We start from the raw sequence: 26,188 nt of genomic DNA, 5'->3' as shown, positions 1-26,188 counted from the left end.
AGTTCCAGCCACGATATCCTCAGATAAAGAATCACATTTCATTTCCAAAATAGTGCAACAGATTAGTAGCCATCTGGGCATAGATCAGGAACTTCACACCCCATACCACCCCCAATCAAGCGGCCAGGTGGAGAGAATGAATCATTTGATTAAGCAGCAAATCATAAGACTGGGGCAAGAAGTTAATCTACCCTAGCCCAAGCTCTTCCACTAGCACTATTGCAAATTCAAACTAAACTTTGAGCTAAAGGAATGCTGAGTCCTTTTGGAATGCCTTATAGAAGACCATATAGAACACAAAAGGAATGTCCAGAATGTCCACCTACATGGTGGCATTAAGCAAACAGCTCAGAGTAATTGAGAAACATGTGGCTGGAACTCGGAGCAGGGAGTTAGATAGCCTGGGGATGATGTATATGTTAAGTCTCTTACAGAGAAGACTTCGGAACCACAGTGGGACAGACCACTGCAAGTACTTCTCACCACCTTCACTGCAATCAAAATCAAGGAGCAGGATGCCTGGATTCATCATTCTCGGGTGAAGAACGCCCAGAAACCCCTTAAGGAGTGACGCCAGGAAACAATGAACTGAGATTAAAACTTACTCGGGCAAAATGAGTACATTGCGGTCGGGAGTAGCTCATATTTTAGTTTGTAGAATTGTTTTGTGTGTAATCATAACTGAAGTTTTAGAACTTGAGAATACCTCTGTTCAAAGTAATGCTAAATGGTCTTGGTCCCTGGCATTTAATCAGTATACTGGATCCATAGGAAAACCTTCTGAGATAAAAGATTTAAACATATCTACTGTAGTAATCCACGAGAATCAGGTATGAGGAGCAAGAATGGCAGGAACAGGAACTGTGGACACTTCAAGGAATCAGAAGAGAAGAAATCAAAGTAGGGTGCCAAGTCATCAATAGGGTAGCTTATGAGAGACCAGATGTAATTAGTGTCTGAACCTCCCCTGGTGTATATGAACACCAGAAGTCTGTGATAACCTAAGTGAATCAGACTGTTGGTGTAATTTCACCTTGATACAGCCTGTAGAAGTGACCAGCCTTTGAGCTCGAATTACTATCGACTTTCATTTGAATTCAAAGTGGACACTGCACTTTTTACCACGGCAGGGCCTTATACACCCCATACTAGTTCAGACTCTCAATGGCTGGTAAAGGGTGCTGAACTGCAGGTGGTGAATTAACCCAAGCAAGGAGGGTGATTTTCTTTATTTATAGCTATCCCTTTTCCTACTGAGATCTGGATCAGTGACTGTCCCAGTCTGAGGCGGTTGGATTCTGCTTAAAAGAGGTAGAGAGAGACTCCCCCTCAGAGCTCAGCAGCAGGCTGTAGGATTTTGAGCATCACTTTTGTGCTGAGTGTTTCAAGTAGCAGAAACCTGATCTCAGTTTCTTCTGAGGCACTGCAATGAATTTAGGCTCTTCTCTCAGACTTCCCATTCATTATTTACTTGAGGCTTGGACCTGAAGCTAGGGGCAAGGTGGGTGAGGTTTTGTAGACCAGGAGAGACATTCCTGCTTGCCACACATCTGGGAAATAAGGTGCTTTGGAGGGGGAAGGAGATTCCCTGAGGTCTCTACATTTCAGAACAAACATCTGCCTCAGATATGACCTAAACCTCTGTCAGATACACTTGTGAAGTGTGTCTGAATTTGCAGTGTGAGCCCAGCACATCCCTCTGGCAGAGAGGGATGATCATAAACAGAAAGCAGTTCCTGTTCCCCATAACAAACATCTAACTGGCATATTAGGGACAAGATTAGGAGTTTTCAATGTAATTGATTCAGAAATACTGGTGAATAAACTGGCCACTGCAGCAGGTGGCCTAACAAAATTGAAGCAGCCTTTATAGTCATCTCTATTGGCATTAGGAACTAGCCAGTGACAGATTTCAAAAGTACTGCCAAAGTAAGGAAGTATGAAAAGGCCGGGGACCAAGACCACAAGCTGATAGTAGAAGCACTTAGTATAGTTCAAGATAATGTGTCTTTAGCTTTCAGTTGTACACAAGCACAGTTATGGATACAAGCAACAGCAGCTCTGATCATATGGGAAAGGGGTGAACGTAATTTTCCAGCTGAAATTCAAGAAATTGTGTTGGATAATGCAATTGATTTTGAAAGGAACTTTCAATCCTGGCAGACTATGGTGAATTTCTGGCTGCCCCGTCTCCCCAGGGCCCCTCAGTACACACCGTATCTTCCTCCGCAGGCCAGCAGGTCCTTGTCTGTCCCCGCATGTGGCAAGTTGAGACAAGCGGAGCCCCACCAGGAAAAAGTCCTAGGGCGCGCCTTGGAGGTCCGTCTATCCCCCCTGCCCCTGCGGGGACAGAGAACTCCCTACCTGGCTTGCCATAATGTTTTGCGGAGAAAAGAAGAAACCTCACAACTTTATAAAAGTTGTAAAGCCCGGCATGCTTTTATTATGACGCGCGCCGGACGCAAGTCCCCCAACAAGGCATGCGTACCTCTGAAGACCTCGAGTCTTCTTTTATCCCCCTTCCAAATGCATATGCATACAGTTTCACAATAAGTTCATACATATTCATTCTGCGTGACATTTAGCACCAGTTCTTCTTTATCAAAGGAATTTCTAAGTCGGGGGCAAATCGACCTTGTGGTCTTTTCTGTTTTTCTTTCTCTGTCTCCTTGCTGTCTCGGCATGCGAGTTCTTCCTTCAGCTTTGGCCTCACAGACTTTTCATCTTTCTTAGACACTTCACCTAATTCAGAATGGATCTTTACTTTGTCTCACTGGGGGATACTGGGAGGGGACTGGGAGATACTGGGAGGGAACTAGGAGGGAACTGGGATAAACTGGGAGGGGATTGGGATGGACTGGGAGGGAACGGGGACAGACTGGAGAGATACTGGGAGGGACTGGGGGGAACTAGGAATGGATGAAGGGGGAACTGGAGGGACAAACTGGGAGGGACTGGGAGGGGATTGAGGGATACTGGGAGGAGATTATGACAAACTGGGAGGGACTGGGAGGGGACTGGCAGATACTGGTTTATACTGGGAGGGACTGGGAGGGACTGGGGATGCACTGGGAGGGAATTGAGGGATACTGGGAGGAGGGAATGGGACAGACTGGGACAAACTGGGGGATACTGGGAGGGAACTGGGAAAAACCGGGAGGGACTGGGGGGAACTGGGAAGGGATTGGGACAAACTGGGGGGGACAGGAGGGGAACTGGGATGAACTGGGAGGGACTGGGAGGGAACTGGGTTATACTGGGAGTGACTGGGTTATACTGGGTGGGGACTGGGGCCGGGGGAGTCACTGGGATTCCTGAGCAGGGCGGGACTGGAACAAACTGGGACAAACTGGTACAAACTGGGGGGGACGGGGATAGACTGGGAGTTACTGGGATGGACTGGACAGCACTGGGGGGGTTACTGGGAATTACTGGGATGAACTGGAGAGTTACTGGGAGATACTGGGATGGACTGGGAGTTACTGGGATGAACTGGGAGTTACTGGGAGTTACTGGGGGGTTACTGGGATGAACTGGGATGAACTGGGGCCCCACGCACCTTCCCAGAGCAGCCGCTGGAACTGGAAATGGACGGGGAAACTGGGAGGGGGCGGGGCCAATGGAGGGGGCAGGGCCAAGAAAAGAAGGGGCGTGGTCATAGAAGGGGCGGAGGCAGAGCTGAGGAGGGGCCGGGGAGGGACTGGGACAAACTGGGGCATACTGGGATGGACTGGGAGGGACTGGGACATACTGGGAGGGGACTGGGGCAAACTCGGACATACTGGAAGTGATACTGGGATGAACTGGGAGGGACTGGGAGCGACTGGGAGTGATACTGGGATGGACTGGTCTGTACTGGGATGTACTGGGAGTGATCAAAGAATGGACTGGGAGGGCCTGGAAGGGCATGGGGGCTGTACTGGGACAGATTGGGATGAACTGGGACAGACTAGGATCGACTGGGAGATACTGGGAGGCACTGGGGCAAACTGGGATGTACTGGGAGCGATACTGGGATGGACTGAGATGAACTGGGAGGGACTGGGAGGCACTGGAGGGTTAAAGGGCCTGTTCCCGCCTCCGCCTCCGCCGCCTGCCATTGGCTGACTCTCCCGCCCGTCACTTGCTGAGACTAATCAGTGCCTGGGAACACGACACTGGGGCGGGGCCTGGATGCGGTGCCATTTTAGAAACTTTTAGCCTTCAACTCCCATCATGCACCGCGGCCCTATAGACGCCTAATGGAGCCTGGCCTACAGCTCCCGTCATGCACCGCGGCCCAATAGACCCTAATGGAGCCGAGCCTACAGCTCCCGTCATGCCCCGCGGCCTAATAGACCCTAATGCAGCCGGGCCTACATCTCCCGTCATGCCCCGCGCTCCATAGAGCCCCCTTATACACAGGCCTCCAACTCCCATCATGCCCCGTCTCCATAGAGCTCATTATATCCGCGCCTCCAACTCCCATCATCCCTCACGCCCTATAGATCCCTATAATACCCGCGCCTACATCTCCCTCATGCCCCACGCCCCATTGAGCCCTATTATACCCGTGCCTACATCTCCATTATATCCGCGCCTCCAACTCCCATCATCCCCGTGCCCCACAGATCCCCATTATATCCGCGCCTCCAACTCCCATCACCCCCCGCGCCCCACAGATCGCCGTTAATTCCCTCCCACACCCCAAAAACCCCCAAAACAATGAAAAAAACCCAAATTTCTTTGACCAGCAACACTCAGACACCTCTGAGCTCCCAAATCCTTTAATATTCGCAATTTCCCCCTGTTTAACCCCTCCCTCCCGTCGAGTTCAGCTCAGCGCGTATGACTGAACTCCATCTCCTCCACCGGGGGTTTTCGGGGGGATTTGGGGGTTTTTGGGGGTTTTTGGGGTCCCTCAGAGCAGGGCCCAGCCCCGCTGGGTGGGCAGGACCCCGAATCTCCGTTTCAGGGCCAGGCGGTGCCGCGAGAATTTGTCATCGGGGGAGAAGCGGGCGGGGTGGGCCGAGCGTGTGGAGAGCCCGGCCGGGGACACTTTCTGAGGGGAAAATTACACACAATCCTATAAAATCCCACAAAATCCCACAAATTATCCCAAATCCCCCCTCAGGACAAGCAAACTCCCCCAAAATCCCCCCAAAATCCTTAAAATTCCGCCCCCCCCAAATTCCTCTCTTTAGGACACCCGAAATTTCCCGCCAAATTCCCCCCTCAAGACACCCCAAAATTCCTCCAAAATCCCAAAACTGCCACCTCAGGACACTCAAAATCCCACAAATTCCCCCCAAAATTCCCCAACTTCCCCCTCAGGATCCCCAAAATCCCCCAAATCCCCCAAATCCCGCCAAAAATCCTCCAAATTCCCCCAAAGTCGCCCAGATTCCCCCATCAGAGTCCCCCCCGAAATCCTCCCCTCAAATTCCCCCCAGAATCCCCAAATTTCCCCTCAGGACGCCCAAAACCTCCCAAAATGCCCCAAATTTCCCCCAAATTCCCCAATTTCCTCAAAATCTTCCAAATTTCCCCCTCATGATCCCCCAAATTGCCCCAAAATCCACAAATTCCCCCTCAGGACACCCAAAATGCCCCAAATTCCCCCCAAATCCTCCAAATTTTCCCCCAAATGCTCCAAATTTCCCCAATTATCCCCTCAGGACTCCCAAATTCCCCCAAAATTCTCCAAAATAACCCAAATTCCCCCTCAGGACAACAAAAATCTCCCAAATTCCCCCAAAATCCACAAAATCCTCCCTCAGGAAACCAAAAATCCCCCAAAATGCCCCAAATTCCCCCTCAGGATGCCCCAAATTTTCCAAATTGCCCCAAATCTATCAAACTCCCCCAAAATTCTCTAAATTCCCTCAAATTCCCCCTCAAGACATCAAAAATCCTCCAAAATTCCCCAGATTCTCCCCCAAACTCCTCCAAAAATCCCTCAAATTCCCCCTCAGGATACCCCAAAATCCACAAATCTCCCAAATTTCCTCAAATTCCCCCCTCAGGACACAGAAAATCCCTCAAATTTCCACCAAATCCCCAAATTCCTCCAAAATCCCCCAAATTTCCCCTCAGGACACCCAAAATCCAAAAAAATGCACCAAAATTTCCACTCACGATGCCCAAAATCCTCCAAATTCCCCCAAAATCCCCCAAATTTCCCCAAATCCCCCAATTTCCCCCAAATCTCCCAAATTCCCCCCTCAGGACATCCAAATTCCCCAAAAATGCCCAAAATTCCCCCTCCGGACACCTAAAATCCCCCAAATTTCACCCAAAATCTCCAAATTTTCCCAAATTCCCCCTTAGGAGAACAAAAATGCCACAATTTCCTGTCAAATTCCCCCAATTCCCCCTCAGGACACCCAAATTCCCCCAAATCCTCCAAAATGCCCCAAAATTCCCCCAAAATTCCCTCTCAGAATACTCAAATTCTCCCAAATCCCCGTCAAATTCGCCTCTCAGGACACCCAAAATCCAAAAAAAATCTCCACAAGATCCCCCAAATTTTCTCAAAATCCCCCAAATTCCTCCCAAAATAACCCAAATTCCCCCATCAGGACAACAAAAATCCCCCAAATTCCTCTCAAATCCCCCAAAATTCCCTCTCAGAACCCCCAAATTCTCCCAAATCCCCCCCTCAGGACACCTAAAATCCCTCAAAGTCCCCAAATTCCCCCCAAACTCCCCCTCAGAACATCCAAAATCACCCAAATTCTCCCTCAGAACACCCAAACTCCCCAAAAATGTCCCAAATTTCCCACTCAGGATGCCCAAATTCCCCCCCAAATCCCCCAAATTCCCATAAACTCCACCAAATTTCCCTAAAATTCCCCCAATTTCCCCAAAATTTCCCAAATTCCCTCCTCAGGAAACCTGAATCCCATTAAAAAACCCCTTAGGACCCCCAAATACCCTCAAATTCCCCCCTCAAGACATCCAAAATCCCGCTCAAATTCCCCCTGAGGAAACCCAAAAACCCCTCAAAATCCTCCAAAACCCTCCCAAATTCCCTCAAATTCCCCAAAATCCCCCGAATTATCCCTCAGGACACCCCAAATCCCCCCCAAAATCCTCCAAATTTCCTCCTCAGGACACCCAAATTCCCATGAATTCCCCCAAATTCCCCCAAAATTCCCCTCTCAGGAAACCCAAACTTCCCCAAAATGCCTCAAACTCCCCCAAATCCCCCCTCAGGACACCCCAAATGCCCCAAATTCCCCCAAATCCCCCAAATTTCCCCCTTGGGACACCCAAAATTGCCCAAATTCCCATTTTTGACCCCAAACTTCCCACCTGAGCACCCAAATTCCCATTTTTAGTCCCAAACTTTCCCTTCCTTGACACAAATTCTCCTTTTTCAGTCCCCAATTTCCCTTTTTGGCCCCAAATTCTCATTCTTTGGTCCAATTTTTCCCTTTTTTAGACTAAAATTCCCCTTTTTTAGATCCAGACTTCTCACCTGAGCACCCAAATTCCCCTTTTAGACCCAAATTCTCCTTTTTGAGCCCAAAATTTCCCTTTTTTCAGCCCAAATTTCCGTTTTGGAGCCCAATCTTCCCACCCGAGCATCCAAATTCTCCTTTTAGACCCGAATTCTCCTTTTTTGGTACAAATTTCCCTTTTTTGGACCCAAATTCTCCCATTTTCAGCCCATATTCTCCATTCTTGGCCCCAAATTCTCCATTTTTGATTCCAAATTTCCCTTTTTAGTCCCAAATTTCCCTTTTTTGGACCCAAATCCCCCCCCCCTTTTTTTTTTGTTACAAATTTCTCATTTTTGGACCCAAACCACTTGATTCCAGTTGGTGGGAGAACCCGGAGATTTTCAAAAAGGATGTGTGGGGAAGAGTAGTTTTCCTCACTGTGTGTATACTTGGAGGATTGCTCTTTTTACTGTGCTTATTTATCTGTTTCACTAAAACAGCATTTGCCGTGCAGACCAACCTAAAGAAACCAAGGAAAGTGACAAAGTTAAGTAACCGTGATTACCAAAGTGCACAAGAAATTTACAGTCGATTCAAGAAATTAAATAGGAGACCCACGAATCAAAAATTGTGAGTTGATGCAAGCTTAAAATTTAAGCTCAATCAAAGAGAAAGAGGGGGGACTGTTATGAACAAAAATTCTGTTGATTTTTTCTGTGAGAAAAAGGTTACCACTGTTGCTGCTGGGGTTCTGCCTGTGTTATGGTAATTACGGGTCGCTGTTGTTAATGGTTGTTTTTGTATCAGTGAAAGCCCTGGCTGGGGCGAGGTAATGGCCCTGCTCTGAGACAGTGAAGGGTGGGGACCTCCCTAACAGCAAGGAGAAGAGACTTTGGAGGGGAGGGATGTGCAAACTACTCCAAGGACCAGCATGCTGTGTGGGACCCCTGCTCCGAATGCGCTGAGAAAACCCCAAAAGCAACGAGCCAGCTAAGAGTTGAGAGACTGGAGTGATGTCTGGATGAGAGGAGCGGAGTGCTGGGCCTGCAGAGATGCTGAAAACCTTCGTTGTTCCTCACCCTGCGTTCGAGAGCCCCTGGGCCCGGTCTGGGAGGAAGTGAGACTGAGACCAATTCAACATCAGAGGGTGTTGATGCCCTAAAGGCTCCCATGAGGACCGGACCCCCAGCTCTGCCCCTGGTGGACAAAGCTGTGCATGTCGTCCTCCTCCTCTGAGTCACCCTGGGAGAGACGATGGGGACTGCAGCCCCGCCGAGCTGCCCAATCCTGAGCTGATCACTTTTAATAAAGGCATTAAAAGGAGAAGAAGTCTCCTGGCCCTGTTTATTTCATGCTGTGTGGGACCCCTGCTCCAAATGCGCTGAGAAAACCCCAAAAACAACGAGCCAGCTAAGAGTTGAGAGACTGGAGTGATGTCTGGACGTGAGGAGCGGAGTGCTTGATAGTGGAACCCTGGAAAAAGTTAAAGATAGAATCTAAAATGTTAGGCTTTGCGCTTTCCCAGATCAACTGCACCTGCGTAAGCAGTATGATAAATTATATAATTGTTAGATGTGATGATTGTTTAGTAATTAAATGTAATTATTATATAACCATAAGAAGAATAGTGAGAAACTATGTTGGAAATTCAGAGAGGGGCTAAATTTATGTATACAATAGAACAAAATAAGTTTAATAATTAACATGAAAGTTATGTAACGATAGAGTATAAAACATGATCATTTTGGATGTATGGTCGGAGTCAGTTTTGGGTCGAATATACCCCGATTCCCAGAGCTCTTAATAAAAGGCACCGCATATAATCGATCCGTGATTACGTGTTTTTGAACGCTAACATGCTGGGCCTGCAGAGATGCTGAAAACCTTCGTTGTTCCTCACCCTGCGTTCGAGAGCCCCGGGCCGGGTCTGGGAGGAAGTGAGACTGAGACCAATCCAACATCGGAGGGTGTTGACGCCCTAAAGGCTCCCACGAGGACCGGACCCCCAGCTCTGCCCCTGGTGGACAAAGCTGCGCATGTCGTCCTCCTGCTCTGAGTCGCCCTGGGAGAGACGACGGGGACTGCAGCCCCACCGAGCTGCCCAATCCTGAGCTGATCACTTTTAATAAAGGCATTAAAAGGAGAAGAAGTCTCCTGGCCCTGTTTATTTCAAGCAGCACAAAGTTCCTTGGCAAGAGTCACTCTCCTCCTGAGGGGACATTTAAGGCACACCAAGGAAACACAGCAACAACAAAATCAAACCAAATCCAGGCAATCAAACCAGAAATGAACCGAGAACAGTCCCTGTGTGTGTGAGAGACACAGGGACAGTGAGGGCAAGGATAAAAGGAATATGGCCTAAAAGCTTAACAGAGCTCAAACTTAACAGGACTTATCTCATACCTCAATTTTAACTGATACAGTCAACTACACAATTTAGCAAAAGAACAGCACTTAACAGTATTTAACCTATCTTAAAACCTATGTTAGAAATTTAACAGAGGAATAAAACTTAATATTCAACTTAGCTTATAAGTTATATTTAACATACGTAGCAAAGGAACAACTCTTAGAAACATTTGACTTAACTTAGACCTCATGACTTAACCTCACTTACAGGCCTGACTGACTCAGCTATCCAAGGCACTCCAACCCCTCAGAGAGCAGCATTTCTGCCACATTTCCCCAGCACAGGCACTCCTGTGTGCACACAGACACAAAGAGTCAGTGCAAGGCACCTGTGAGAAATTCCCCTGAGGGCAGGGAATGCTCACTGTGGATCCTTTGACATCTCCCCAGCGGGCAAAGGGCTGAGCCTGGAGGAGTGGGGGGATCGGCCCAGGCTCCGTCGTTGTTCAGGATCCCTGAGTGCAGCAAATGGGAGAGTTCCCGGCTGGGAGAGGCCCCACTCAGAGGGAGTCGCTGGCCCAGGAGAGCTCCAAGGGCTCCTTTTGGAGCGCTGTTTGCCGGGCCCCAAGAGAGGGGCTTCAGTCCCAGCAATGGCTCATCCTGGCTGCACTTGGCATCAGCAGCTTTCTTTGGCAGTGTGAGAACAGGGATGTTGTGCCACAGAGGGAACAAAAACACTTCCCAGGGCTGCTCCTGCAGAACCCAGGAGCTGGTTGGGCAGCAGCAGTGCCTGGTGCAGACAGTGTTTGTGATGAGCTGCAGAGGAGCTGAGCCCATGGGCTGCTGGCCAAGGCCGAGCCCCAAGGAGCATTTCTCAGCTGGCAGGGCGGCCTGAGAAGGGCAGGGGGGAAAGCACCAGCACAGGACCATGGAACCAAGGGATCATTGTGACACTGTGGGGCCTTGTGAGACCAAGGGACCATTGTGACACTGTGGGGCCTCATGGAATCATGGAGACCACTGTGACATTGCTGAGACTCATGGAACCAAGGGGACGGTACTGACAATGTGTGGCTTCATGGAATGTAGGGGTCATTGTGACACTGAGAGGGGCCCCATCAAACCAGGGGTCCACTGTGACACCGTGGGGCCTCATGGAACTGTGGAGACCATTATGACACTTTGGGGTGTCATGGAACCAAGGGACCATTGTGATACTGCGAGACTCTGTGGAGCCAAAAGTCCATTGTGACATTGCAAGGCCTCATGGAACCATGGAGAGACCATTAGGACACTTCACAGCCTCATGGAAACAAGGGGACGTAGTGACACTGAGGAGACTCATGGGATCATGGAGAACATTGTGACACTCTGAGGCCCCATGGAATAGGCAAAGCATTGTGACTCTCTGAGTCCTCATGGAACCAGTGAGACCATTGTCTGCCTGGGGGTCCCCACAGAATCAAGAGGACCATTGTGATACTGTGGGGCCTCGTGTAAACAAGAGGCTTTGTGACACTGCAGGGCTGCATGGAATCAAAGGGCCATTGTGACATTGCACAGCCTCATATCATCAATGGTCCATTGTGACACTGTGGAGCCAAAGGAACCATTGTGACACGGCAAACCCTCGGGGTCCTAAGGTCCATTGTGACATTGCAGGGCTCATGAAACAGAGGAGTCCTGTGACATTGTGAGGCCTGGGGAACCACGGAGACCATTGTGACACTGCAAGGCCTCATGGAATCATTACTACCACTGTGACACTTGGGGCCTTCTGGAACCTTGGGGCCACTGTGACATTTTGGTACCCCATTGGACCAAGGGTCCATTGTGACACTATGGGACCCCATGGAAACAAGTGACCATTATGGCACTGTGGGGCCTCATGGATCCAAGGCACCATTGTGACACTATGAGGCCCTGCAAAACTAAGGGAACATGAAACAAGTCTGGCTGGTTTGGCCTCCCAGGGGCTGCCTGACAAATGACCTTGGCATATTGAGGGTCTCTTCTCATCTCCTATTCAAATGATGGGGCTCCGTGCTTTCCTTCCCAATTGAAAAGAGCTCTCCTTCTCCTCCAGGCACCTGTGGACAGAATTGGGATTTCACCTCAAAATTTCCTTACATCCATGGATTGTTCCCATAGGAATATTGCCAGGACAAGGCAGGCTGGCAATGGCTTCATGCAGTTCACCCCATCTATCTCCAAAACATTGGGGAAGGCTCCATGCTTTCCTGCCCATGGGGAAGAATTGTCCTGCTTCTCCAGGTGCCCATGGCTGAGATTGTGTTTCCACCTCCAAAATTCCCTATACCCAAAAACTGCTCCCAGAAAAAATCTACCATTCCTGACAAGTCTGGCTGGCCTTGGCCTAGTGAGGCTCTCATCTGCCTTCTAAACACAGGGGCTCTGAACTTTCCTTCCTATGGAAAAGAATTTTCCTGCTCATCCAGATGCCCATGGCCTGACTTGGGATTTCCACTCCAACATTGCCTTACTCTGAGAGACTGGAGGAGATTCTTGGCCTGAAACCTTTCATGTTGGGGGGAGGAAGAAGCAGGTCCTGCCTTGCCCTGCCCTGGAACCCCAGCACTGCCCTGCCCTGGAACCCCAATCCCCCAGAGCCTCTATCCCAGCCCAGCAGTGGCTGCCAGTCCCTGGCACAGCACAGGCAATGCTCCACAGCCACCTCTGCAGCCCCCAGCCCAGCTCCTGAGGGACCAAATGAGCCCAAGGCCCACCTGGGGGAAGGGCCCAGGAAGACCAGGGATATTTAGGCTGACCACAAGGCAAGCACACATCTTGACCCTACCTCTTCTTGGAATTTCTATCTGTTCAGTGCTGGAATCCAGGAGTTGGTATCTGTGTTTGTGCTTCTCTGCATCTTTTTTTCTTTCTCTCCTTCTGTGTCTTCTTCTTCTGTTTCTGTACACCTGCAAATTTTGATTAACATTAATTTGGACGGGCTTAGAGTTTGTGAAGCTGAATGGCCCAAGTCAATGCTTTGAGAAGTGCTTTTTGTTCATTGAATATCTGTTGTAATTCGACATGAGAAGAATTTTAAAAAGTAATATAAAACTTCTTGTGTAAGTGACAATCTGTTAAACCACTAAGATACTGAACATGCCTGTGTGAAACACAAATGTTAAAGGTGAAAAAACTCAGGAACCTCCTCTTTCTTTTCCAATCAATAAAGAAGTAGCGGGCCCTAGCCCAGGCTCCCATCTCAACCAAATCAAACCAAACCAAACCAAACCAAACCAAACCAAACCAAACCAAACCAAACCAAACCAAACCAAACCAAACCAAACCAAACCAAACCAAACCAAGCAACCCTGCCATGGGCTGAGCCCCTTCCCCCCTCCCCAGGCTGCCCCCTCCCCCCGCCATTGGCACCATTCTAACCAAACCAAACCCCAACAGCTACGAAAAAGGAAAACAAAAGAGGCTACAAAACCCCAACCAGAACAAAGCTAGCCACAGCTATTACAATCTTACCATCAAGTCCCCTCCCCACAAGACAATTAAAATCAAAACCCCCCAGAACCTACAACCCACACAAAAGTACCCTAAAAGTTAAATTAAAAACAAAACCCCACCAAAACCAACCATAACCATAAAACAAACCCTATCACAACCCAACCACAACTTCAACCACAAGCTACTGATAGGTCAGGTGTTAATCCTTTTAATACTTCAATCCTACCTTGAGTAAAAGAAAAACAAAATACAAGCATATAAAAAACAATTAAAAACCATCAAAGTCAGTAAAGAAGAAATTAAATCTAAAATAAAAAAAGGAAAAAATACTTTATCCTTAAAACTAAATTCCTCCTATGAATTATAAGGAAAAAGCTCTTTTTCATTAAAAAAAAACTATAAAAAATTCAAATTCATACCAAAGAAAAACCTCCATGCTTACATAAAACAACTGTTTAAATAACTGTACTTTCATAAAAATTTAAACAGGGGGGAAAATATAATCCAGTACCCCCAAGAGAAGATCGCTATTCCCAGAGATAAAAATATTTTTAAAAGGAAATAATAAAAACATTTACCTTTAAACAACTCATATTTAAAACCATACCTCATAAGTCAACATGGCCAATCAAAAGTTGTAAAACAGCTTGTAGCAAAAAAACAACTTCACAGTAGTGAAGTTCCCCAGACAACTGTTATCCATGACAAAATTAAGGACCACAAAAAAAAATTTCATTGTGTAAAAAAACTCCATTAACTTAACAAGAAAACCATCTCTCCCTAAAACTAAAAAAAGAAAAATCTAGAAATAGTAAACTACTAGAAATTTTCAGTTTAGTTTCTTTACATTGTCAGGTTAAAAAAAAAGAAAAGTTGTAAAGAAAAAACTGTGTTCTAATTTATTTTAATTCTTACTTACCTTTTTTCTTTTATCTACTTTTAATAAAATTTTCTTTATACCCTTTTAAATTTTCGGCATACTTTACCTTTCTCTTAATCCAATCTCACAACAAAATAAATAAATAAATAAATAATAACCCAATACTAAAACTCACCACACTCATCAATACAATAATTAAGAAATCTCAAGATTAGAAAAATCTTAAATTATCAAACCAAAACCACTACGATGTCATAGTAAACCCTTTGCCAAAGTTTCTCTGATTTTCTAAAATACCCAGTAAAGGCTGTTTAGTTCTTTTGAGCTCCTGAGAATCTCTTGTTGTTATTTCTCCAGGGAGTCCAACCCAGAGGACAAACAAATGCAATTCCTTTGAAATGTCACCTTGAAAAAATTGTTTGGGGGATGAGGGTCAGGGCTTGTGTGTCCTGCTTGGCACAGCCCAGGCAGGGCTTTCCCAGCCACATTCCACACTCCATTTCCCGGCTGGAGCCGCTGCTGCCTCTGAGTTGTGCTGCCCCAGCCCCAGGGACGCTCTCCTTGTCTGCCCATTCCCCCACGGTCTCTGGGCAGGGATGGCCTCAGAGGGGGCTGCTGACATCCTCAGCACCTTGGAGGCTGCTGCTGAATTTTCCTGCTCCAGAGGCTTGTTCAGCCTTCAGCTCTTGAGTGCAGGAATTCAGTGTCTCAGGGCTCATTAACATTGAGAACACCTTAAAAACCCAAGCCTCTGGGAATAATTTGATTTTAATTTTCAAATCTTTTGAGGTGAATTAGATAAAATTCAGTAGTGTATTCAAATTGAATAGATTCTATTTAAAAAGACAGTGAGAAAAGATTTCTTAGGTCAACGGTAGGGGTTTTTTCCCTGTCAATGTATTGATACGTGCAAATTCCAGTTGACACTGAATCCAAGTACCTCCTCATGCAGTTGGAATAGATATGAAAATCAAGACCCTTCATGGCTGACTCTGTCCCTACCCCCACCCCACCATTTCCCCCATCCAAGCCCTGGCACTCAGAGCAGCCTTGTGCAAATCTGAGCTCCCTCCAGCCCAGGTTGCACCTGCAGCTTTCAGCTCCTGGGCTCCAACTCCTACCTGCTTTCCTTGGAGAAGGAGCTGCCTGAGACACAGAGGGATGTTCATTTCTTGTCAGCCAACAAACCCCTGGGAAATAAGGTGTTCTGGAATTCAATGCCCTCCGCATCCCACACCAGCCCTGCATTTCCTTCCTGCAGCCATGGTCTCCAGCAGAGCCATGGAGGCTCTTTGGGCTCTGGACGGTTGCTGCAGCCCCCAAGGGCAGCTGAGCTCTGCCTTTGGCACAGTCAGGCCTGGCCAGCACAGGCCATGCTCAGCAATTGCTTGTGTGTGCCTGGCCTTGCTGTCAGCCCCAGCAGCGGCTGCGTGACCCCTTTGTGGCCCTGTGCTGGCACAGCCATGGTGGCCCAGGCCCTCTGCAGGCCCAGCCCAGGCCAGGAGAATGGTGGCTGGGAACAGCCCCTGTGCCATGGTGCCCACAGCAGCCTTGGGGCTCTGTGCCCCATGGCCTCCCTGCTGGGCAGCCTCTGCCAGCTCCTGCAGAGCCCCTGGCACCTGTGGGGCAGCACAGACAGCCCTGCCCTGGGCTCTGCCGACCTCTGGGCCAGCACAGAGGCAGCCAGGGCTGGCCATGGCCGGGAACAGGCCCTGAGACCTGCAGGAGGATGGAGCTGGCCCACAGCTAAACTCAGCCCAGGCCAAAGCTGGGCTCAGCAGGCACAGCTGCCAAGGGCTGAGCACAGACACTGGCACTGACAAATGTCCTGGGCCCCCTCCCTGCTCTGTCCATGCCACCAAGGGCACAGAGCAGCCTCCTCTCTGGGCCACTTGCCTGTTTGCAATGCCTTGCACAAGCACTGGTCCTGCCCCACAAGGCCTGGCCTGAGTCCTGCCCCTGCACGCTCAGCCAGGCTGAGATGGACACTGATGGTTTCTGGGCCAGGCTCTTGGAGCCCAGCCCAGCTCCCTGCAAGCTCTGCCAGCTGCCCTGAGCTCTGGGCAGCACCAAGGGCCTCTCCCCAGCTCAGTCCAGCCGGCTCTGGCCCCACAGCTCTGCTCAGACCAGGCTGCTCTGGGCACTGCCCCACGGCCTCAGGCCCTGGCAAGGGCACAGCAGCAGCTGCAGCTGCCACAGAACTCAGCCCCAGCCATGGGGGAAGGTGCTTGGCCAAGGCCAAAGGAGGCACCCTGGCTGCCCTGCTTCCCTCTGCCTGAGGTGCTGAGAGCCTCTGCAGCCCCTACTGCCATCCCATTTTCCCAGGGCAGCACAAGAGCCCCAGCCACGGGGCCCTCAAGTGCTGCTCCTGCTCCAGGCCCAGGCCCCATACCAAAGCTGGGGCAGCCACAAAGCTGTGCCCATTTCTGTTCATTGCTGCTCTGATGGGGATGGATCCTCAGCCACTTGGAGTTTGCTGTTGAATTTTACTCCTGTAGAGGCCTCTTCTTTCTTGAGCTCTTCAGTTCAGGAATTTAGTCACAAAGGCTCATAAATATTTATGCAAAACTCTTGCAAAAAAAAAGTCCCAGGGAATAATTTAAGTTTTCAATTCTTCTGTGGTTAATTAGATAGATTTCAGAAGTGTATTGAAAGTGAATATACTTTGTTGAAAAAAATGCAGAGATAACTGTTTTTTTCCTGTCTAGTGTTCATTTCGTGAATATAAATTGGTATCAGCTATGTCCAGTTAGTTTTGATCTCTAGCACCTTCTAATGCAGTCTGAATAGATACGAAAATCAAGATTCTTCATGGCTGACCATCAATAACACTTTGCCCTCACTCTCTCCCCACCATTTCCCTTATCCAAGCCCTAGCACTCCTATAAATCAGGAAGCGTGTGGCTGGGAGGACCAGGACAGTGAGCTTCCCTCTGTTCTTGGCATTGGTTAGGGAGCACAGTGTTAGGTCACAGGCTGCCCAGGGAGGTGGGTGAGTCACCAACCCTGGAAGTGTTTAAGGAAAGACTGGATGTGGCACTGAGGGCCATGATCTGGGTGACAAGGTGGTGTTGGGTCCCAGGTTGGACTTGATGCTCTCCAAGGTTTTTTGCAGCCTGGTTGATTCTCTGATGATTGTGACAGTGCAGGGCCCTGGGGAAGCAAGAGACCATTGTGACACTGCAGGGCCTGGTGGCACTAAGCAGACCATGGTGACACTGTGTAGGACACGGCAGCACAGAGCCAAGGGGCCATTGTGACACTGTGGAACCAAGAAGAGTATTGCTGTGTGTTGTTTGTGAGGTGCTCAGGACAAGGTGAGAGACGAGAATCTGATTCCATGTTCTCAGAAAAGCTGATTCATATTATATTATATTATATTATATTATATTATATTATATTATATTATATTATATTATGTTATGTTATGTTATGTTATGTTATGTTATGTTATGTTATGTTATGTTATGTTATGTTATGTTATATTATATTATATTATATTATATTATATTATATTATATTATATTATATTATATTATATTATATTATATTATATTATATTATATTATATTATGCTTTTCAAAAACTGTGCCTTAGAAAAAGAAGAATAGAGACATAAGGCTTACCAAGAATGATAATGAAAACTCACTACTGACTCCTCAGAGTCCAATACAGCTGATGGTTATTGGTCATTAAGTTAATTCACAAGTTTGGATAAACAATCTCCAGACCACATTCCAGAGAAGCAAAACACGGAGAAGCTGAAGCTCCTCATCTTCCCAGGAGAAGAAATCCTGGCGAAGGGAATTTTCAGAAAATATCCCATTGACATTGCTACACTGACAGACTTCATGGAACCAAGGATCCATTGCAACAATGCAGGGCCTCTGGGGACCAAGGGGCATTGTGACACTGCAGGGGCCCAAGGATCCAAGGGACTTTGTGACATAAAAGGTCCCATGGAACCAAAGGGACATTGTGACACTGGGAGGCCACATGGAACCGTGGTGACACCAAGTTGGCTGGGAGTATGGATCTGCTGGAGGGTTGGAGGGCTCTGCACAGGGCCCTGGACAGGCTGGATCCAGGGCCCAAATCCAATAAGGTGAGGTTTAACAAGACCAAGTGCTGGGTCCTGCACTTTGGCGACAACAACCCTTGCAGCACTACAGGCTGGGGACAGAGTGTCTGGAACGCAGCCAGGCAAAAAGGGACCTGCAGGGACTGAGGGAGAGCAGGCTGGACATGAGCCAGCAGTGTGCCCAATGAAGGCCAATGGCTCCTGGCCTGGATCAGGAATGGTGTGGCCAGCAGGGATTCTTCCCTTTTGCTTGACACTGGTCGGGCAGCACCTGGAGGACATGGAGGGGCCTGGAGCATGACCAGAGAAGGGCAACAAGGCTGGGGAGGGGTCTAAAGCACAAGAGCTATGAGGAGTGGCTGAGAGAGCTGAGGTTGTTTTTCCTGGAGAAGAGGAGGCTCAGGGGAGACAAGGCGGTGTCAGGGCAAAGTTTGGACTTGATGATCTCCATGGCCTGTTCCACCCTTGCTGATTCTGGGATTCTCTGAAACTGCCCTTGGAGCAGTTGCAGGATGAGCCCTGGGCCTCCTCTTCAGAAGCTCCAGCAGCCCAGGTCGCTCAGCTTCTCCTCCCAGCCCCAAAGCCCATCCTGTCAGTCCTGCAGAGCCTCTGCAGCTCCTCCTCACTGCCCAGAACAGGGAGCCCCGGAGCCAGACACAGCAGCCCAGATGTGCCCCCCTGGCCTGGGGTGCCTCTGGCAAGGGAGCAGCAGGAGGCACTGTGGGAGCCTGCAGACAATTCCTGCAGCACTTGCAGGATGATCCTGCTGCCCAAGGGACGTTCCCATGGGGCCAAGTAAGGAACTGCAATGGGGAGTGGGGCCAGAGAGGAAAGGGCAAACAGGGATGGGCTGTTTGCAGGAGAGGGAACAGGGGTGGACAATGGGAAGAAATGTGTACCACGGAAGAGTTAACAAATCAAAGGTGAAGCAAAGGAAATTCTCAGGGCAGTTTGGGCGTGGCTGCCAGGCAGCCCTGGCTCTGAGCAACAGCGTCTGCAGTGGGACAGGCAACTCCCAGCTCATGGGAACAAACTTTCTGGCTGAGTGCAGAGGCCAGGACAAAGCTGAGTGGTTTCCCTGCCATCCCCCAGCCCTTGCTGGCCCCAGGGGCTGATGGCATTTGTTCTCCCTCAGGTTCATATCCTCACACCAACAGCATGGGGGTGCTCCTGCTTGCTGTGTGCAATGCAAACAGGGGCTGCTGAGCCAGTGCTGCCATGTCTGTGCCTGCAAGGATGGGGCACCTGTGTGAGCTAGGGGGAGAGGCCAGGGATGCAGAGGGGGGATGTTGTTGGCAGCTCCATCAGGACGCTCTGGGACGCTGCCCTGGGCTGTGCAGCGTACTGGGGATGGATCAGCCCCTGCTCTGCTGCTCCTTCCCATCTGCCCCAGGGCTCTTGCAGAGCACCAGCTATGCTCTTTCACCCCAGCCTGCCCACGGCCAGCCTAGGGCTGCTCACAGGGCTTTTCTGTGCTGAGCATTGGCCTGGCTGTGTTCTTGAGATAGCCTGGGCAAGGAGCCTGGAGCCCCCAGGCCCTGGCCTGAGGTGTCAGCGCTGCCCCTGCAGTGCCCATGGCCTGTCCCTGCTGCAGCCCCGGCACTGCCACCCCCAGGACTGTGCCCGGCCCCAAGAGCACTCAGGCCCTACAGCAACACCAGGGCCACCAGGGCAGTGGGGCAGGGCCACGGCAGCAGCACTGGCAACACCAAGTGCTGCTGCTGCTGGGCAGAGCTGCAGGGCCGGCACTGATCTGCCCCCAGCTCTGCACACAGACATTGCTGCTGCAGCTCCAGAGAAGGCAACAAAACGGCATCTCTGCAGAATACTTTGCTGGGAGATCCTTTCCTTCCTTTAATGCCACCACGGGACCAGCCCCTTATTAACAAAGTCTGTGGCCATGGGGAAGGTAGAGACAAACAAAATCAGAAATGCTACAATGACATTTCTTTGTGGATAACATGAACAACATGAACAGGGGACAAATGACTCCACAATGAAACCAAAAAGAAGTATCATAGATGATTTTTATTGGAAGTGATTTGAAGAAATTGTCAGCAGTTTAATGTTCCTGAAAGCATCCAGTCATCAGTCTCCTCACTGCAGCCTTGAGCTCCTGGTTCCTCAGGCTGTAGATGAGGGGGTTAAGGGCTGGAGGCACCACTGAGTACAGAACTGTCACTGCCACATCCAGGGATGGGGAGGAGATGGAGGCTGGCTTCAGATAGGAAAACATTGCAGTGCTGAGGAACAAAAAGACCACAGCCAGGTGAGGGAGGCAGGTGGAAAAGGCTTTGTGCCGTCCCTGCTCAGATGGGATCCTCAGCACAGCCCTGAAGATCTGCACATAGGAGAAAACAATGAACACAAAACACCCAAGTCCTAAACAGGCACTAACAGCAAGAAGCCCCTGTTCCCTGAGATAGGACTTGGAGCAGGAGAGCTTGAGGATCTGAGGAATTTCACAGAAGAACTGGCCCAGGTTATTGCCATGGCACAGGGGCAGGGAAAATGTATTGGCTGTGTGCATCAGTGAATAGAGAAAGCCACTGGCCCAGGCAGCTGCTGCCATGTGGGCACAAGCTCTGCTTCCCAGGAGGGTCCCATAGTGCAGGGGTTTGCAGATGGACACGTAGCGGTCATAGCACATGATGGTCAGGAAAAAATACTCTGTATTTGCGCAGAAAACAAAAAAAAAAGAGCTGTGCAACACATCCTTTGTAGGAGATGGTCCTGGTGTCCCAGAGGGAATTGTGCATGGCTTTGGGGACAGTGGTGCAGATGGAGCCCAGGTCAGTGAGGGCCAGGTTGAGCAGGAAGAAGAACATGGGCGTGTGCAGGTGGTGTCCGCAGGCTACGGCGCTGATGATGAGGCCGTTGCCCAGGAGGGCAGCCAGGGAGATGCCCAGCAAGATGCAGAAGTGCAGGAGCTGCAGCTGCCGCGTGTCTGCCAATGGCAGCAGGAGGAAGTGCCTGATGGAGCTGCTGTTGGACATTTACTGCAGTTGGACTTGGGACCTAATAATGGAGAAAGGACAGTGAAGATTTAAAGGAGATAGCTGCAAGGAAAAACAAAGCCATTTCCCATATACCATCCTCTGTAACATACATGGACATTCTTTTATATTTAAGAGTTCTGAAGTTTCCTTTTTAACCTCCCCCATGTCTCTCCTGATATTCTTGGATAGCAGAAACCCTCATCATTTCTGCTGCCCTCTGGTAGAACAGAGTGAGTTCCCTGAGGCAAGAGGACAAGTGGAGACTGAGGGGAGATGGTCTGTCACTTCATTCTGTTTAGAATTTCTCTGGGCTTTGACTTTTCTCAAACGGAGGATGTTCACACTCCCATGTTTCTTTTAAAAACACCCAGGTACAGATGAGAGCAGATAGATCCACCACAGCCCAGTTCCACATTTGTAGCCAACGACTCACATTGCTCATTTCACCAACCCAGCAGCATTTTCAGTGTCACAACACCTCTGCCTTTCCCCATCAATCTTATAACTCAGAGATGCTCTAGGACAGGTTTGCACCCTGGATTGAAGCTCCCAGCTTGGACTGAAATCTCAGGGACACTTCCAAGTGTCCTTATAATGGCATTGGATTGAGGGAGATGCAGCTCCTTCCCTGGCTGCACTGACAGCATTGCCCAGAGCCAGGCACTGGGGACAGCGTCACCCTGAGCCAGCTGTGCCCCCTGCCAGAGCCCCCAGGGCTGGGCAGCTGCTCCCAGCCCTGTGCTCTGCAGAGGGAACTGGGCCCGGGGCTGCAGAGCTGCCCCACGGCTCTGCTGCAGCTCTGCCTGCACAGGAGGGGCTGCACGCCTTGGAGCCCGGGTCCTGAGGGCAGAGGCTTGGCTGAAGGCACAGGAGGGAGGGAGCTTGTTCAGAGGGAGGGGCTGCACTGGAGGGAATCCTGTGGGCATCTCTCAACTTGCCCTGTCACAGCATTGCTGGGTTTTTTTTTCCTCTCCTTGCCTGCTCTTCTCTCTTCTTCCTGCAGATTTCCCTCCTGGAGATTTTTCCCTGTGCCTGATCCCTCCCTGTCAGATCCCACTCAAAGACCCCAAATCTCTGTGCACTCTCCTTGGCCCTACAGAACCCTGCCTGTTTGCAGGACCCTAGATGGGGGCAGGTTCTGTTTGCAGCATGGAGAAAGGACAGCTCAGACTAAGCCTGATGGCTCCAACAAAGGTGATGCTGGTGCTGTCCATGGGCAGAGTGGCTGAAAGTACATTAGGGATCTCCTGTGAACCTATTGATCACTAAAAGTAACAGTTTGGATGTCTCCGGCACTTGTCAAAATTCAAAATAAATATTTCATAATCAGGCTTTAATATTTATCCCCCCTCCCTGCCATTCTCCAATAGTACGAAAATGAACATAAAGTCTAAGGAAATTTCCACATCTTAATAAATGTCCTTGTCTTATAAATATTCCATGACTGATCAGAAATCTTCAGCATGTCAGAGCTTCGTGAGCATTTCACCTCCCCTGCACTGGAAATACTCAGAGTTGTACTCACAGAGTCTGCAGGCATTGGGATGTTGCAGCTTTAGGAGATGGCTCCAGGAGCTGCAGCTGCACTGTCCTGCAGCCAGAGGTTCCTGTGCCAAGGGCTGGCAGTGATTCTGCCCCATGCACTTCTCAGCACCTTCCCAGCCCTGACTGTTTGAAGCTCTCTGTGCCTCTGTGCTGTGCCCAGGGTGGCTGCAGGCAGTGCCCCAGCCCTGCTGGGCTGGCAGAAGAGCTGCTCATCAAGAGAAATGTGCTTTTGAAGCTCTTCTTGGTTACCAGGAGCTGCATCTGTGCCAGGAGCCCAGCCCAGCTCAGCAGCACTGACACAGCACCAGGACTTTATTGAGCCTCTGGGGCTTTGTGCTGAGGCCCTGAACATCAGTCCCTGAGAGGGAGCTAAAGAAAGCTCCCTCCCAGAACTCCAAGTCAGAATCCATCTCCAAAGTTTCTTGGACTTTTAATGGGTCCCACTGAGGGACACCACTGAGAAAATGTCCCCAGGAAAAGCAGAGAACTGCAGACAGTGATGACAGGTGGGGACAAAGAGGAGCCCTGGGGCACAGCAGGGTCTGTGCCACCAAGGGCTGTGAGGAGACACCTTGTCCTGAGGTACTGGGGCCTCCTGGCACAGCCCCAGCCAGGCTGGGCACTATCAGCCCCTTGTCCTGCCCTCAGCACCTCCACCAGCCCACATCCCAGTGGCCTCAAGGATCTGCTGGAAGGAGTCCCTGGGGAGCCTTGCTCAGCAATGGCCCTGGGGGCTCCTTAATGCTCCCTGCAGGGACTGCAGGTTTTTCAAAGGACTTTGGGTTTGGCTTTTGCCTTGGAGTCTCTGAGAAGTTTGTGAAATCCTAGTCTTCAATAATCTGCTGTAATTAGTCCCTGGAGAGGCTCTGTCAGTAACAACACTCAGTGGGGCTCATTAATGCTTCAGGGTACTTCAGTTATTTTCAAGTACTTGGTGTTTTCCTTTGGATACAGACTCTATGAGAAACATTGTGCAGTCACAACCTCCAATTATCTCCTTTAATTAGTCCCTTGAGAGCCTTTATCAGTAAAACACCCAGTGGGCCTTTAATGCTTCAAGGTACTTCAGTTATTTTTAGGTATTTGGTGTTGCCCTTTTGATACAGACTATGTGAGAGGTTTGTGCAATCATGGCCCCAATTATCTGCTTTAAGGAGTCCCTTGAGAGCTTTGTACTGACACTCAGTGGGGCTCATTAATGCTTTGAGATACTCAGGGTTTTTAAAGTACTTTGGATGTTCCTTTCCACTCTGAATATCTGAGAAGTGTTTTTTCCAATTCTGGCCTCCAGTTCTCTCCTCAAAGGAGTCCATGAGGATCCTGTATTTGGGATGGACCTCAGTGGGAGCCATTCATGCTTTGAGATACTTTGGGTGTTTTGTCTGGCTTTGACTCCTGGAAAGGTTTGTGCAATCTCCTTTCAGGCCCTGAGGTTCCATGGCTGATCTCCAAATGCACCACGGGGCTCATTAGGATCAAGCAAGTCCTGACAAACCATGGCTCTGCCTTTATTTTCCTCTGGTCTAGTTCTGTTCAGCAGGAAGATTTGCTTTTGCAATTTTGGGGAAATATTTCAAATATCTTCTACGAAATATGTATTCCTATCTTAAAGGGTGTCTTTTTGTTGTTCTTATCACACAAGAAATGATTGCAGCATTCTGATTGGTATTGATCCATGATCTCTCCTAAGGAGGTCTGGCCCGGTCAGTGAAGTTTTACCTTGAGAGCTGACCCAGTGGACAACCTTGCCTCACATTACCCAACTCCGTGTGAGAAACTATTTTCACTTGCAAAAATATAAATACTTGATTAAGATCTTATCAAAATACAACAGAAGACCGAATAAAGAAAAGAATACAGCACCAGGAGCAAATGATTCAGTCTCATATGCTCATCTAAAAAATGGATGTTCTGTCTTTTATACCTCTAGCCTGTCCCAAAGTCTTTTCAGTTGACTTCTTCTTCACTGTCCAGTGGTGGAGATCACTGTCTTACCCTTTGACTGGAGTTCAGGCGCTGCCATAGTAACAAGCCAACCCTCCCAAATGCCCCGACTACTGAGGCCATCCTGTGATAACAATGCAAGGGAAGGGGAAGGATAATTATACATCTACAAAACTTCTCTTAACATATATTTAATACTTACTCTTAAATTGTGAGAATCAACCATAGGATTACTCATCCATAACAAGGCCCCCTTTTCCTTTTCTTAAAATAATTTTGCTGGAACAATTAAGTCAAAACATTCTCTTGCTTGCTTGAATGAGTCATACCAGCATCAGTTGTTGTGGGCAAGAACAATGGGAACAGGTGAAAAAAAATCTCAGGTTTTCCTTAGACACACTTAATTGGAATGGACAAAAGGGCATCACAGATGTCCAGTATGGCCTTGATACCCATCTACCCTGCCTATGTGGCTGCTACCCATAGTCAGTGTATCTTAGGGGTGAGTACAGAGGCCAATTTGATGCTGGCCTCCAGTCCCTGTTGAATTAAAAGACAGTTGAGGAATTATAGAGGTCTGGTCTGGCCTTTTGTCCCTACCTTACCATGTCTACGGGATTGCTACCCAGAGCAGGCCTATGGAGCCTTCTTGTTATCAAACAAAGGAGTCAACCCGGTCTTGCCCTCCTTCTTTCGTCTTATTTTCTTAAAGAAGCTGTCCCATTAACTTTTTCAGTTCCTTGTGTACTTCCCCTCAACAGATGCTGGTAATTCTCACCCATGAAAACAGGAAGACAGTTATCAAGCTTGTTGGTAGAAGCTTGACTCTAATTTTTGGGCATCTTGGAGTTTTCCTGGTTGTCTTTCAGTCTCTGCTTGAGAGTCAATCTTGTTTCACCTGGCCTGGATGTTACAGTCCACTCTTTGGGTTCTTCTGCTGGGCCTTTGATTCTGTTGGCATGAGTCCATCGCCACTCTGCAGTTCACATGACCGATTTGGTGGTGAGCAGTTCCTGAAAGGGACCTTCCACTGAAGAGTTACAGGCTGATCTCTCCATGACTTGATATCACCCAATCCCCGGATTAATATTGTGGATTCTGAAATCCAGGGTGGTAGTTTGAGGAATCGCCCCTTTATGTCTTAGCCCTTCCAAAGTTTGTGCTATAGACATCACTTATTTCTTGGCATTGGCTTCCCCTTCCTCATTGGTGGCAACCTTCTGGGGTGAGGTCAGGAAGGGTAACTCAAACATCATTTCATAGGGTGACACCCCCAGATCTGACTGGGGTTGGGTTCTAATTCTTAATAAGGCCAAAGGGAGACATTTTACCCATGACATTTGGGTTTCAATCATTAGCTTAACTGGAGCTCTTTTAAGAGTTTGATTCATCCTCTACATGACCAGAACTCTGTGGATGTCATGGAGTGTGTAATTCCCATTTTACTGCCGGGGCCTGAACAACTTTCTGCAATATC

The 26,188-nt window shown here is 49.0% G+C and overlaps 1 pseudogene; it reads right to left on the bottom strand.

Annotated features, from left to right (window-relative positions):
* Positions 1 to 4,900: 4,900 nt before the first annotated feature.
* LOC131096322 (olfactory receptor 14J1-like) lies at positions 4,901 to 21,051 on the bottom strand (annotated as a pseudogene).
* Positions 21,052 to 26,188: the final 5,137 nt, after the last annotated feature.

Source organism: Melospiza georgiana, unplaced genomic scaffold (genome assembly GCF_028018845.1).
Source record: "Melospiza georgiana isolate bMelGeo1 unplaced genomic scaffold, bMelGeo1.pri scaffold_29, whole genome shotgun sequence".
NCBI lineage: Eukaryota > Metazoa > Chordata > Aves > Passeriformes > Passerellidae > Melospiza > Melospiza georgiana.
Note: the sequence above shows the minus strand (reverse complement) of the source record. Positions and strands in the feature narration are given on the sequence as shown.